The sequence below is a fragment of the Zalophus californianus genome, chromosome 10 (genome assembly GCF_009762305.2).
Source record: "Zalophus californianus isolate mZalCal1 chromosome 10, mZalCal1.pri.v2, whole genome shotgun sequence".
Taxonomy (NCBI): domain Eukaryota; kingdom Metazoa; phylum Chordata; class Mammalia; order Carnivora; family Otariidae; genus Zalophus; species Zalophus californianus.
In genome coordinates this window covers 59,045,304-59,059,308 of record NC_045604.1, presented here as the reverse complement: position 1 = coordinate 59,059,308, position 14,005 = coordinate 59,045,304, and the positions used below count along the sequence as shown (strand labels likewise).

General features: G+C 50.2%; 1 protein-coding gene across 2 annotated transcripts in view; it reads right to left on the bottom strand.

The window, feature by feature from the left end:
• The window catches only part of CD247 (CD247 molecule), a 71,751-nt gene that overhangs the window by 17,278 nt on the left and 40,468 nt on the right, over positions 1-14,005 (bottom strand). The gene's annotated exons all lie outside the window — the stretch shown is intronic.

Genomic DNA, 14,005 nt, shown 5'->3' with positions numbered 1-14,005 from the left:
TGGCAGGAAAGAGGGAGAGTGCTAGCAGATGAGGTCAGAGGGTAGGAGGGTGGGGGGAATTAGTTAGAACCTTCTCAGTCAGTGGATTTTACTCCGAATGAGATGGCGAGCAATTGCAGGGTTTTCTCTTTTTACAACAAACACACATTATTTTTGTAGTTTTGAGAATGTGAATAAAATTTAAAAGAAAAAATTAGCCAATTGGAATAAATCCAGTTCATGGTTGCCTTTACCCAGGCACGCCTGCAGGACAGGCCTAAAATCCAGGCTCTGCCGCCAGGATGCCGACTGCCCTGTAAAAACCATCCACAGTCTGTGTTCACCTGAATATAGCAATCTTTATCTCTTCCTGCCCTTGCCCCATAAACCGAGCTATGGTTTGCCCACAGAACGTGGTTTATTTCTACTGAACAGATGCAAATCCCTTCATTCTTGTGCTCTTTCATCATTCAGTAACACATATTCATCACCAGGCTCTTTGAGATGGGCTGAATTGTTTCCCCCCCCCCAAAAAAAATTCATATGTTGAAGTCCTAACCTTCAGTGCCTCAGGATGCGACCGTATTTAGAAAGAGGACTTCACAGAGGTAATTCAGTTAAAATGATGACCTAGGGTGGGCCCTGAGCCAAGGTGACTGGTTGATCTGGGCAGATCTTATTTATTCCACTTTGCAGATAAAGACACTGAAGGTCAGGGAGGTCCTGAGGTATATATGTAGCAGAGCCTGGATAAGAGGCCAGGTCTTGCCAGGCCTTTGTTCTTCCTCACACAGCACACAGAACCCACATTATGCTCTTGAACATTAGCACTACTTAAAAGAAATCCACTCTATCAAACCCCCTCATGTCAAAATTCCAGGCATGATTTTGCCATTTCTCTGAGACTTTAATTTATTCTGCAGATAAACCTTCATAGTACGCACATGTAAACACACACACACACACACACACACACACACACACACACACACACACACAGAGACACGGATGTTTATTACCTAATTATCTGCGGGAGCAAAAAAAGAAAAAAAGGAAACAACAAACATCCACCAGCTATGCACTTAATTAGTAAATGTTGGCATATTCATGCTTAGCAGTTTAAAAAACCAAAAACAAAGGGGCGCCTGGGTGGCTCAGTTGTTAAGCGTCTGCCTTCAGCTCAGGTCATGATCCCAGGGTCCTGGGTTCAAGCCCCCCATCAGACTCCCTGCTCAGCGGGGAGCCTGCTTCTCCCTCTCCCACTCCCCCTGCTTGTGTTCCCTCTCTCGCGCTCTCTCTCTCTCTCTCTCTCTGAAATAAATAAATAAAATCTTTAAAAAAAGGAAAAGAGAAAAAGATATATATAGGCTGTGTACATATAATAATACAGAAATCTCTATCTGGTCAGAGATTTTGTTTGGGATGATGAAAAAGTTCTGGAAATGGATAGTGGTAATAATGATTGCACAACAACTTTATGCCACTGAATTGTACACTTAAAAATGGTTAAAATGGTAAAATTATATTTTTGTACACTTGAGGCATGGGGACTCATCCACCCAGCAAAGCACCTTCAACTAGGCTGCGGCTCAGTGCATTTCTGGTGATTTACTGGGGTTTTGCAAGTATCTCCAATATATAGAAATTATCACTATAATGGTGTTGGGGGAATATGGTTCCATTTCTGTATGAACATGAAAACAATTACGGCTGGCAAACAGCATGATTATTCCTGATGCTATTATGACCCAGAGTTGCAGGAATGAGAGGCCAAATCCCTTCCTTCCCCGTCACCCACACGAGCACCAGCCCAGTCTGGCAGGTCAAGTGAGATGAAAATAGCTCTGGCCACGGCCTTGCCCACCCAGGGCCACGGCCCTCGGGGAGCTGGGCCCCCCAGAGACCAAGCCGGTTTCTGGACCAACCGCAGCTGAGCTGCCTGGCCAACTGAAGGAAGGCCATGGGGCGGGGGGGGGGGGGGGGGGGGGGCTGTACAGGCCCCAGGCCCCTGAAGGTGGGGTCCTCAGGGCTCCCCTAGCACCCGGAGCAGAAACCTGCTTGCCTGATGCCGCCTTCAGCCAGGGGCTTCCTGAGCCCGGACCGTACCTTGTCCCCCTCTTGGGTCCTTGCGCCCCTCACTCCGCAGGATCCTGTGGCCGGCTGGGCGCCCGCGCAGGAGGCAGCCCCGGGGAGCAGCTTCCCACTGCACCAAGCTTCTCAGAGTTCGGGGTGGGGAGAAAATGCCACTTTGATTCTAAACCAGACACCAATACCTCTTGGGCCAGAGTAAACAACTCCCTGGGATTTTAAAGAGGCGAGCCTGGCCCTCCCAGGCGGTGCTCGCCGCCCTGCGGTGGGTGCTGGGCTCCCTCGTGGAAAGGGGAAGGAAAAGAACGAGGGGCTCCGGAGGCTTCTCCAGAGGTGGCCGCGTTCACACTCGCTGCCCAGCCCCAACAGCCGCGGTCTGAGCGGGGGCCACTCCTGCTCGGGCCCGTCAAAGGCTCCCCCCAGGCGCGCTCAGGTGCTTCCCTGCAGCCACACCCAAAGCCCCGGTGCGCCGGGCCCCAGCCCCGAAGTCACCGACCAAATTCCTCAATGACAGCCTTGGCCAAGAGGGGGAGAAAACCTGGGACCAGGGAAAGGGCGCGGGGGCCCTTGCTCCGCACGCGGCCGGGGCGGGCTCCCCCGCGGCGCGTCCCCCCCCCCCCCCCAGGCTCTCGGTGCGGTTACAGGGAGCAGCCCCGCCCCTCCTGCCCGCAGCCGCTCCTCCTCGAGGTTTCCTGTTGAGCTGCCATCCAGGGCCTGGGTTATCACCCGTGATCTCCCATCTAAGCTGCTCACACGCTCAGGCGCCCGCCCCCACTCGCGGTCCCTTTCCCCCCGAACCGCACCGCCCCAGCCCTCTGCGCTAAGAAGTCGCCCGGGGCCCCGGGAGCTCTCGGGCGGTGGGGGCTGGGGTCGGGGGGCTGGTTCCCAGGCGTCGGAGAGAGCGCTGCGGGGGTCTCCCCTGGGGGGCGGGGACGGCGACTGGGAGAAGGCCCCGCTCGGGCTCACCCAGCAAATGCTCACACGTGCCCGCCCTTGTGCCTGATCTGAAGGCGCGAGACACGCGCGGCAACCGGCCGGGGCTGGGCCTCTGCCGGCAACACGCCTCCCCCGGCTCAGAACGGCGAGGAAGCCCGGGGGTCTCTCTGCTCTCATACAGGGGGACTCCAGATGTCGTCAAGCTGCCACGCTCAGAATCGACAGCGGCTTTCCTTTTGGAGCCCCGCGAGCATTCAGTTTCCGGGCTTTGGGGGCAGGCCGGCCCAGCAGGTGCCGAGCTGGGGATGGGATCGCCCCCCGCCCCCCCCCCCCCCACGACAGGCCGCTGCTCGCGGAGCACCGAGAACACTCGAGAACAGTCAATACTCGCGGGGGCTGCCCGCGTGCTGGGCGCTGTTGTCTCCCGCGCCACGGCTGCTGTGAGGAGCCACGCTGGGGTGGCCCGGGCCCGAGCAGTTAGTGAATGCTGGCTTTTTCCGCTTTTCTCTGACTTGAGCTGCCCAGGTCCCGTGACAAGGTATTTATGAAAAGTACAGATGCAGAGAATTTTGACTTAGGAAGACAGGAAAAGTCAGTTGAGCTAGTTCCTGGGCAAAGAAGGGCTGCTTTACTCCTCTTGGCTTGTAGCAGAGTCCTCTGCCGTGCTCCCCAGTTTGGTCTGGGGCCTGCGTCAGAATCACCCCGAAGCCGCTGAATCAGAGTCTCTGGGATCTGTGTTTTAACACGCTCCCCCCGTGTTCTCATGTACACCATGCTTTGGGGACCCCTGCTCTCTGGGTTGGCTGGCTGTGGAAGATTCTGCGAATGTATCCGCCCCACAGGCTGCTCTCCGAGGGAGGGCAGCCCGAGACCACTCTGTGGTAGACACCGAACCACCGACCAACACTCACACACTTCCTCTCTCATCGGAGGGACCCCTGAGGGAACGACGGCTTTCACATGGCCCATCCATCTTGTGTTCATCCCCCACATTTACTGGCGCCCATGTGTAATCTCGTGTGGACATCACGCGGTACCTAAGAGTGTGAAATACACTAAGGAGGACAGTCCTGGGATTTCTCTTGCTCCGTCTGCCCTGCCTTCTTCACATCCAGGCGTTTGCTGTGGACCAGCTTGCTGGGGGCCCGCCAGGAAGACCTCGCAGCGACCTGGGTCTTGGGAGACGGCGGTGGGCTGGTGTGAGATGCTGGCCTGGGCAGGCCCCGGGGGGCTGGGCTGGGCGGCTCCCGCTGCACCAGCGCCATCTCAGACGTGTTCTGTGCCCCTGGCTGGGAGCCATAAGCTGCTCTGGGTCATTCAGGGACTCTTGACTTTTCCTCAGGGCTGTGTAAATGGGATGGGGGTGACTGGGCACCCCACTGCATGCTTGAGCCCCCTCGCAGGGCTAGTCACAGAGAACAAGTCCAATTTCCAAACAGTCCAGAATGACCAGCGAAGAAGGAAAGAACAAAGAAATGTTGCAGCCAAAATGGAGCCGGCATCTGGCCCCTGTACATCCTTCACTGGTTTATGCTGGATGGAGAAGGGACAAAATCAGCCACCAAGCCCGGAAGGTGAGAAGTGCCGGAGCATGGGCGCCAGCACAGCCTGGCCTGCAAGTGAGCACGCTTGAGTTTTCCCAAATGTTGCCCACGGCGCTCCATCCCGGGGCTGCCTTTCTCTGCCCCTCCGATGAGCCCCTCCAAGCCTTTCTCAACCATCACCATCCCCCCTGGCTTCCTTCCACCAGAGCTCCAGCCCACACCAACTTTGGCTGCAACAATTATTTTTAGTGCGAAGAGCACTTTATTGCATCTAACGGGTCCTTTCCTACTCAGCTAGATTGCAGGTTGCTCAAGGTCAAAGACCATGGCTTCTAGCTCTTTTGTTTCTGCTGCTGTGGGAAGCCCAGTGGTAGGCATCACCGGACTCAGTAATTACGGAATTGCTTGGGTAAATGAGACGCTGACCGGTGAACTGATTGAGTAGTGGTCATCAATGCAGTAAAATGAATGAATTTTGCCCCTTACACATCAAAGAACCTATGAGTTGGAAGAGGCCTGAGAGCCCATTTTTCTGGGCACCTTGGCTAATGCTATCACCCAACATGTGTGTGTCCTTAGGGAAGTTACTTCCCTCTGGTTTCCTTGCCTCCAAAATGAGAGCACTAATTTAACGATCTCTGTGGTTCCTTGCAGCTATAATCAGTGCTCAAGCTAGTCATCAGGAAGACAACTACTTAAGATTTCATAATGAGGAGCCATGACAAAGTGTCAGGTTCCCAAACAGGCTCTCTGCCGTCCCCCCTGTCCGTCTGCGAGCGTGTGAGATGGAGATGTTGCCGCTCCTGAGCCCTGAGCCCTGGAGGGAGGAAGGTGGGAAGGCATTTTCTCGTGGGTGGACCCCAGGTGAGCAGGCCCCCTGCCACGCGGGGCAACGTCCTGCTGACACCTGAACACAGAGCAGGCCAGCCTCCTGGAAGAGCCGGCCCCCCACTTCCAGGTCACCTGTGCTTCACTCATCCTTCCACTGGACTCTCCAGCTCCGCAAAATTTTACTCATCGTTCAAGGCCCAGCTCAGATGTTACCCCCCTTGGGAAAACTTCTGTGCTTGTTTCGGGCAGAACTGATCTCCCTTCAGTGGGTACCTGCTTCTATTCTATTATTCATGGGTTAAATTTACTGTTAAACAGAATATTAGTTACATTTTCAAATAATACATTCGATATGTTTTCCTCCAACCTTCAGTTACCTGTTCGGATGAAGTCCCTCTAAGGAAAGGGATCCAAAATTCTTAACCTTGTTTGAAAAAAAAAAAAGGTACAAGAAATACAGAACTTTCTCTGTGTTTCCAGGCGGTAGTGTATTTCTTGTCCTTTTTCACATTAACGACTGGACTCATTGCTTTAAATTTAAAAGAACTTCCTGATAAGGTGTCTAGGGGGTTGAAGAAAACCATACTGAGCATAATTGCTTGAAAATGTAATTAATGTTCTGTTTAAAGATAAGTACTATTTAATATGCCAATAGTTCTGACTTTTCAGTCACTGTAGCCCTTGACACATGTTTCACTAATTATTCAATGATAGGTCTGTCCCCATTAAAAAGTAAACTCCACAACATCTGGAATAGATTTCATTCTTCTTTGACTCTCCAATCCCTAGCTTGGGCCAGCAAGAGGTAGGTAATCATAAGGGTTTGATGAATGAATAAACGATAAAGTCTGGTAGGTTTTACTCGAACCCTTACTGTAAGGCTGAGCCCAGAGTGGGCTGCCTCCCTCACCCCTGTGTTTTCAGCTCTCTCTCCTTAATCCCTCCAAAAGTTTGCCAAGAAGAAATAAGTTTAAGACTAAGAGCTTTCTGTCTTCGATGTTGAGGAATCAGCCCCTGTGTGCAGGCAGATGCCGGAGCAAGACCACTTTCTCACCCAGCCAGGCTGCTGACAGGTCTTGCAGCCTGGGGCAAGCTGTTTCTGAGCTCCTCTGAGTCTGAGCTGAGGGGCCAGCCCGGAGAAGGGCTGCCTATTTTTCCGAGTCTCCCCTGCAGGTCTTTTGTGAGACGGCGGGCTGCTGGCTGAACGACAGAAGCCCTGCGAGAGTGGGAAGGCTTTCCTGGAGTGTGTTTGTCAGTTTGGCAACCCTCGGTGTGCCCAGCAGCCCACGCCCCCTAGCACCCGCCTGTGACGTACTTCGTTTGCATGGATCAAAGGCCCCACAAAGGCTGCCGCCCCTGCAGCTGGGAGGTGCTGGGGGACGTGGGCGAAGGTGGGCTGACAGCCGACTGGGCTGCCACCTCTCTCCCTGGGGCCTCCAAACCCAGCCCGGGCCTTCCCCCTTCTGGGAGGGGGGATATAGGATGGGGGGGTGAGCCTTGGGCCTGTCACCCCCCCTTGCTCTCTCAGTTACCCCACAGTTTGGTCCTTAGGACGTCTCCCCGGGACCACCAGAGAGCAGGGCTGACGGTCGCACCTGCAGCACCCTGTAGTCATTCCTGTCTAACTCTACATCTAGATGTAGAGGTACAGAGTCCGACGTGCCTATAGAGAAGCGACTGGAAGGAAATACAGCAGAAGCGTTAACCGGTTTCATCTCTGGTTTGGGAAATTGCGGGTGATTGAAACCTTTTTTATGCCTTTCCCTGTTGTCCAAGTCCTCCAATACATTTAAGAATATAAAATTTTGAAATAAGAGAAAATAGTCAAAGTCCATTTTTGATGCCTATCTTAACCACCCCTCTCTTCATCCTTAGCCACAATTTAAGTCAATGAACATCTAAATTACTGGGCAATAAATAAATACATAAATAAATAAATAAAATAAATTACTGGGCATTCTTCACTTAAACACCAGCGGGAGCTAGGTAGCGGGACACTTAGCGTAAGCCCCCTGGGATGCAGCCGCCGTGGCCAGCCGAGCAGGGCTGAGCTGGTGGGGAGCCCAGGAAGCCAATGGGAGCACATCTGCCTCCTGGTCCCACTCAGGGCCTGACAGTCCCCGCTCACGTCCCAGGGCGAGGACCAAGCTGGGGTTTGGGTTTGCTCTGGCCACACGGGCCAGTGTTCCCGGGACCCGTCCCAAACCGGACGGAGGAAGAGGCCCTTGTGTGCAACTCCGCTGTGGGCCCACTGAGCAGGAGGCGCTATTTAGCATCAAGGTCACACTGTCCACTCGAGTAGAGGGAATTGCAGTCCAGTCTGGACAGGACCTATGACCCGGGCCAGCGAGCCTTTCTTACTCCCCAGACAAGCCAGGTACAGACAGCGAACTCGGAAACCCGCGGTGACATGGGCCGCCCTTTATAGTAGCGCGCCAGGATGCATCCAATTAGTAGTGCTCACTCCTGCCTCCCACCTGACTTCAAATACCCGAAGCCCTCCCTGTCTGGAAGCAGAGACCTGAAAAAGTCATCATTTCTTGTTTTCAAAGGAGAAGGGCAAAAGGGAGGGTAACGCACATGCACTAATTCACACGCACAAAAATGAAAGTCGTTTTCATGGAGGGAGTCTGCTGGGATATGTCGAATCTGGGTTTCTAACTTGCATCTCTTTCCTCTTGATCCTGCACGTCAGCCTCCAATTTAGTGGGGACTGGAACTAAATTTGTGCTAATTTATTAGTTGAACAGCAAATTCAAAGTCATCATTTTTTTTTAACAAAATCGAACTTTTAAACTTAAAAAAACAGACCTCATGGAAAATGAATCGTTGGAATTCGATCTGAATCTACGTCAGTTTATTTCCTAAGATTATTAAACTAAGGAGAATGCCAACCTTTTGCCTGAATTAACACCAGCGATTCATTTCAGCTAAATTAAGTTTTCTTTTTCTGGAAATACTAGGTCCTACAACTGTAAAGCGGGGGGGTGGTCAGGGAAATGGTGAAGAAAAGCTTTGTCTTTAACGTTTTGCTCGCTGGCTTAAGAAGCACACAACCCGGGAGATGGCCTCCTTGTTCCGTGAGTCAACAAAACACCCCAGAAATCGTGACTCTGGCTAACAAGACACAGTTTAATAACTGCCTCAAAAAGAGACTTGAGTGTCATGTGTTTGCCTGAACACTGTTTTTCTCCAGAATGTGCCCATCGTGGAAGGCAGCAATTGCCTTCTCTTTGGGCGATAATAAAACTGTTTTTAAGTTCCCTTCCTTTGATAAGCTTAAATTACGAACGGGAATAATAAGCTTATAATCTCCCCCCAAGCAGATGCCACTCTTCTGGAACAAAATCACCCCGGGGATTGCAGTGAAGCCCAACATGGAGCCCCAGTTTCTGCATCCCTGTTTGTGATGTATTGAAGGCAGCTGATTGGTTTCCCCAGCCTGCATTTCTGGCTGGCTTTTTATAAACACTTAGCTCCAAATACAGAGGATGCCTCCCGGCCGGGAGTTGTATGTTGGGTTCCTAAACACCCCTGTTTTTCTTCTGGGGAGGAGGAATGGGGTTTCGGTTCTGAGCATCCCTAGGGGTCGCATCCCCCAGGAGTGGCTCCAAAATTGTCCCCTTAGCAAACTCCCTGAGGCTGCCTCCTGCTTTGGGCTCAGGTGCAGCTCCTGAAGCAGGGAGAGGGCCCCAGGACCTGGAGCTCGTTTTCTCAGCCCCCCACCCCCTTTCTGAAATAGAAAGCCGCACAAGCCAGATGAGTGCAGGAAGGTGGGGAAATGGGGAGAATTCTGCCTGTGGTCTTTCTAGCTCCGAGACACCTGGAAACAGTGACAGGGCTAACCTGAAACTTCAGCCGTCTCTGTTTGAAAGGCAAAAATTGTCAAGTTAATGAGCAAAAATTGCCAAGTTAATGTACAAAAAGCAAAGAGAAAGAGCAAGAGAAGTGCAGTTACCAAAAAGGCTTCAAGACCGCACTGTTTATCTGCAGTGTGTGTTCTGTAAAAAAAAAAAAAAAAAAAAAAAAAAAGGTGCCCGTTCCTCTAAGCTTCCCAGCAGTCATCTCTCTTTACTCCTTCCCTCTCTCCTCCATCCCTCTCCCTCTCTCCCCATCTTCTGTTTCTCTCCTTTTTTGCTGATTTCACTGTCTCCTGCCTTTGTCTTCTCTCCTCCCAGCCTCAGTCTCCCGCTCCCTCTATCCTCTTCCGCCCTCCCTCCCTTTTCCTCCTTCCTTTCCTGTCTCCTTCCTTCCCTTCCGCAGACCTGTTTACAAGCCTCACATTCAGAGTTCTGGCAGATCCCGCGCCGCCGCCCCACCTGGCGACCTCCCTGGGGCCGCCAGCCGCGCCCCATGCGGAGGGCAGGGAGCCTGAAAGCAGCAGGTAGGTTCCCCACCTGTCTTTGCCCAGAGCATCAAAGCACTGGTTTCCCTGAAGTATTTCAGGGACTTTATTTATTTCACAGCAGGAATTACTTATCTAGCCCAGGCTGCCAGAAAATTCTGAGCGTCTCGTCATTTGGAGATCACTGATGACCGGCCGTGCCCCCTCCCGTGTTTCTCTGGCTACAGTTAAAGCATCTTGGAGCAGTCAGCCGGGTGGTAGTAACTCACTAGCTTGCTTCTTTGCTCACATGAGCGCTCAGATGGTACGTGGCCCGGCACAAACACACTCCCAAATAGCAACTGCCGGGGAACATTGCCTTTTTGGACTTTGACACCAGCTCCAACTTTGAGAGGAATTTCAGTGATATTTACTGCATAGAAATTCCTCGCTGGAGCTCTGCTCTTCTGGCTTTGCCTGCTGACAACATGTTAGATGTATTCTGGCATCACCTAGCCTGAGACTCAAACTTAATTCACTTCACTGGGGGTTTGGTGCTGCTTTGGAGTTGGCAGCTCAGTGCAGACCTCATGATGGGAACCAATCCCCATGCTCAGGAGTACCTCACGTCAGACTAGTTAACGAGAAGCACCCTCTCCCTTGCACACTTGTCTGGCCACCTGCCAGGTTAACTCTGACCTCCTTTAGGGGGAAAAAAAAATCAGTTTGTCTTTGGACTACTGGGGCCAGGTGGTTTTGTGTATTACATTTGAGTCCATCTTTATATTGTACCACGTTGGTTGGGGTTTTTAAAATTATTATAATTGGGGACTAATGTTTTACACTTTGGGGGAAATATTATAATTGGGGACTAATGTTTTTGGGGAAACTTACACTAGTGTTTTTTGGGGAAATTGACACTTAATCTAAAGAATAATTATTTCCCTGCCCTGACCTTTTAACCCCAACTTTCCCCCTCAGTTTTAAGAGTCACTCGAATGTCGAAAATAAATCCTAATTCAATTTCATATATGAGGAAGAGAGTGTGTTTATACGTGTAAATGTACACATAGGTACACAGGTATATCATCCATGTACATATATATGCGTATATGTATATGAGAATGTATATAATGTACGCCATGCATCAGTTTCAGTGTTCAGAGGAAGGGACTGTTAAGAAGCCAGGTGAGTGATAACCAGGGAGCATGAGCCTGACAGGTTGGAGCACCCTGATTAGCTAGTTAATGGAAAAAGGCATTGGAAGTCCTGTTTCTTGTTCCAAAAGTACTTCATTCTTTTTAGCTTCCAGGCCTGAACCGGGAGGCATCCAAAGATTTATTATGAATGCTTACTGTGGTGTGCTCTCAGTTTTAAACATTTATTGTGGACTCCAGGCTTGTTAATGAAGATTCACTATTTGCTCCTGGCTAATTCCTAGGTCAAAATAATTTGATTTTCAGCGGCCCCTGGTACAAACAAAGAGTCACAAAGTCCCCAGTGGAGGGCCCCAGGGCATGAATTGTGCCTGGCTATTTTCTACCTTTTTTGTTTTGTTTTGTTTTGTTTTAAGCACCTGAAAACTCCCCTCTCCCATTTGGAATGTTCAGAGACTCGAATTCTAGAGGGGACTTTTCTGTTCGAGAAATAATTGTGTTGTATTGGGTTATTACAGGCATCCAGCCTGCTTCTCTGCCTCGGTGACTCAGAACACGGCACTTTGCCGATAAATAGGAAAGGCAGTAAAGGTTTACGCTCCCTCCCGGGGGAACCCTGGAGGAGGTTGGTGCTTGCTCTAATTGTTGCTAGGGGTGTAGAGCACAGACCTCAGTGCTGGGGGCTGCTTGTTGTGACTCGTTCTCCTTGGGCTTGCTTAGTTTTCACTCATTGTTCCGGCCAGGCCTGGGGTTCTGCTTTGTTCTCAGATTTATGTGGCTGCCGGTCCATCCCCCAGCACTGTCTGCCCCCACCCCCAGCCCACTCAGATGAGCGCCAGTAGACTCGCTCACACGCCGGTGACCTAGGGTCTCTGTCTGGTTGGTTTAATATCTGTATGGTATGTCTGTGGGCTATTTCCCACCCTGGACACTTCCTCATTCCAGACATTTGGTAACAAATCGAAATTGCCGAGCCATATTACACGCCACAGTTCTCCAATCCCCGTAGCCAATTCATAATTGACTTTTAAATCATTTAGGTGCAAAAGCAAATAATAATAGCCTCACTGTTCAGTAGCTAATAAATTCTAGCTCATGAAAACTGAGGCAGAAGGCTTAGACCATAAAAATTAAATATTTATATAGATACTATATCCACATAGACATATAAGTGCACATTCACACACGTTTTAGACATCACTGTTCATTTTTAATTTCTTATGTGATATTGAATAAGAGATTTCTAGTGGAAAAAAAAAGAAAGGAAGATTTATTGCTTCCAAATTAATATAAGAAAACACCCCTGTAAGAGCAGCGTTCTCCCCCAGTAAAAGAAAAAAAAAAGGATACACAAATATTGAATTGACAAAATTATCTTTTCTCTATTGTGAGAATGGTGAGTTAATATCCATAAAGAACTTAGAGCTCCCTCGGTTGAAGGATGCTCTATAAATACAAAGCATCATTATAATTTATTACTGAACAGAGTCAATTTTTTCATCCGAGCCATTTTTCAAACCTCTCATAGCACAGGCCTGTCTGATGGGGGCTCTGACACGGAGCCAAAACACCTCCTAGACACGGAGAGGACATCAATCAGTTTAGTGTGAAGGCTTCTCCAAGTCTGCCTCTGGGGGCCCCACGGGACTCCATGGGCCGCCTGCCTGCAGTTCAGCCCTGCGACTTACACTCTGAGCCCACATCCCCCGGCCCAGTCCTGGGGAGGGACCTGTCTTTCTACCCTGGCCACCTTACTCCCAAGATTGGAAACTCAGCCTAGGGAACCTCGTTTTTCTCTTCCCACTGCCACTGTCAGACCTGCCTTCTGCTAAATTGTAACCAACACATCTACAGGGGCCAACACCTCTGTTCCCAGTGAACCGGCCACTCCTTAGACAGAAGTCCTCCAGCTGGCTGACGGGTCGTGGGTGAAGGGGATAGGGAAATACAATGTTGTCTTTCCTTCCAAGCATTGGAAGGAAGAAGCTACACTCCCAAGCATGGAATATAAGCAAACTTCACTCAAAAACAGAAGTTCCTAAAACAGAAAAATTTGATCTGGTTTCACAATAAATCTTGTGAAAACTTTGCAAGTGAGATTTACCCCTATGTGGGACTGAGCCCATTTAACGTGCTGGACCTAAAGCAGAGGCCCCCAGGACTGATGTGTTCACCTGGAGGCTGGAGCCCCATGCGGTTTTCAGCTGTAAGATCCAACTGCACTTTGGATCATGGGATTCACTGGAGAAAGGTCCGCACCACCCTCCAGTACTGATTACCTCCCAGTACATGGAAGTGCTTATTGTTGATTTGGATACACTTACACGCTAAAATGGTCACAAACATTGAATCAGCATTTTTAAAGATTTTATTTATTTATTTATTTATTTAAGTAGACTCTACACCCAACATGGGGCTCAAACTCGCAACCCCAAGATCAGATGTCCCATGTTCTACGTACGGACTGAGCCAGCCAGGTGCCCCAGAATCAGCATTTTTTCACCTGACAGTTTTGTTATCCAGCCATAATTTTATTCTCAAGAACATTGCATACCCCCTCTCCCTTTTTTTTTTTTTTTCGAGAATCGGGTCTGAAAGAAGAGACATAAAGGAAAATGTGCAGGCAAATGATGTGAGGTTTGAGAAGAAATCCGTCCCATGGGTTCGTTTCGCTTGTTCCTTCAGTCATTGCAGACCTGTCACTAAGCCCCGAAGACGGGTCCCTGGGCCCGTCTCCCCTGCTAATTAATGCCTCTCTGTCTCTCCCAGATGTCTTGGAGGGACCCTCGTGTCCCTCCAAGGCTTTGGATCTCTTTTCTGATCTTAAACTCTGTTTTTGTGACCTCATCCATTCATTCCTGGGACTTTGAAATACCTGCCTGTGCTGTTGACCCCAACAGTTACCCCAGCAGCTCTATGGCTCCCCTGAAATCCAGACTTGGCCACGCGCCCGACGTCTGGTGGACAATGTAGCTTTGCTTGTCCTACTTCCTGTCCAAGTCCACTCTTTCGGGGGTCACCAGGTAACATGAGGATGAATTTGATTTCTCAATTCAAAACTGGAGGAAATAATTTTATATTCTCTATTACCTTGCTGATTACAGGAGTAAAAATGTTAATTATAGAAATATTGGAAATTATAGAAA